The following is a 1808-nucleotide window of genomic DNA, read 5'->3' on the forward strand; positions in this document are numbered from 1 at the left end:
TAGTTCTCACAACTTTGGAGACACTTTTGGTTGTCAGGACTAGAGTGAGGATGCTACTGGAATCTGGTGGGTAGCAGGACCAGAATGTTGCTAAACATCCTGCAATGCATAAGGGGGCCAATCAACAGCGAAGAATTACTCAGTTCAAAATGTCAATAATGCTGAGGTTAAGAAATCCTACCCCACAGCTAGCACTGAACTCTGTTATAATACTTGCCACAGTGTATTGTGATAATGTTTATAGAACTCTGGCACTGCATTGTGAGCCAACAGTAAGCTAAGACACTTTCATTTTCTCCATATCTCTAGCTATGCCTAACAGAATAGCAATAGTAACAGTAGTAGTAGAAGCAGCAGTAACAGAAGCCACTTTCTCCGCCACTCAGTTAACAATACTTCGTTCATTACTTATGGATCTCCTACTCTCTAGGGAAGTAGTGTGATCCCAGAGATACAAAGTGAATACACTCACTTTTGCAAACAAACTGAAATGACCTACAATTCTGGAAATCTATTTCTTTAGGCTCCTAATGTTTCTCCGAATGTCAGGGTTAAAAGGCAGCCTTGTCAACTTTAACTACTGACAAATGCAGGAAGCCATTCTAAAAGATGATTAACAAATAACTTCTCAGTTCTGCTTAAACACTTGCAAACATCACAGAATTCACTGTCTCAAGGAAACTTTCTGTCTACCTTAGTATGTCTCTAATAATCAGATAACTCTCTCTCATACTGTGTAGAAATATGTTTGTTGTAACTCTTACCTTCTGGTCCTACTTCTAGTCATTGCAACTACATAGAATATAATAATCCTTGTTTTTATGACTCCACTTTCAAAAACATGAAGAAAGCTATCATATCTCTGCTTAGCCCTGTCTTGTCTAAGGTAAGTATAATTTAAGAATAGCCACTCCTTTTACGACTTTGTTTTAGAAAGTTTATCATTCTACTCACTTTCCTCTAAAACTGTTTTGTCCATGTCTTCTTAAAGTGTAATGCTCAAATTGAACACAATACTCCAGATATGGTCTGCTTAGGGCAGAATATCAACACAGTTGATGATGGTCACTGCTGATCTTCTGCTACTATAACACTTACTGACAAATATATTTATGTGTGTGTGATTGACTGAAACTCCCAGAACTTCTTCAACATAGCCCGCTTCTCCATGAATTCTTACATCACTTCGTAGCCAACAAGCCAGGACTTCTCCATGTTCTTTTTACATAATTGATTATTTGAACCTTAAGCAAGGATTTGCATTTCCTATTATTGAATTTCCCATTATTCCTATTTCCTATTATTGAATTTTGTAATTTGCATTTCCTATCATTGAATTTCCTATTATTCCTATTTCCTATTATTGAATTTCATAATTCCAAGCTTTCCTTCTACAGCCAGAATCTTTTTGGATCCAAATTCTCACACCTCATATATTATATGCATTCTATGTTTTCAACATAAATATGCATTCTATGTTTTCACCTAAGTCATAGATTTAAAAATCATCAATTGCCCAAAGACTGCAGAAAAAGTCAACTTTCCAAAACAAACTATATCTGGATCAGAGATGATCACCATAGAGAAAGAGGTCTAAAATATCTTCATTAATTATTATCGCACATCCCTCTCTTCTAAAGTCTTGCACACTGTGCTATCAGATGAATCTGTATAGAACACCAAATGCATCATGTAACATCTTTACAAAAATACTTTAATTACTCATCCTACCTACCACATCAAATAACCTAATGAATTTTCTGTTACAAGTTAGTCTCCTTCAAGACGTTTCCCAAACTTCCAATGTT

This window comes from Leucopleurus acutus (assembly GCF_964270905.1).
Source record: "Leucopleurus acutus genome assembly, chromosome: 2".
Taxonomy (NCBI): Eukaryota; Metazoa; Chordata; class Mammalia; order Artiodactyla; family Delphinidae; genus Leucopleurus; species Leucopleurus acutus.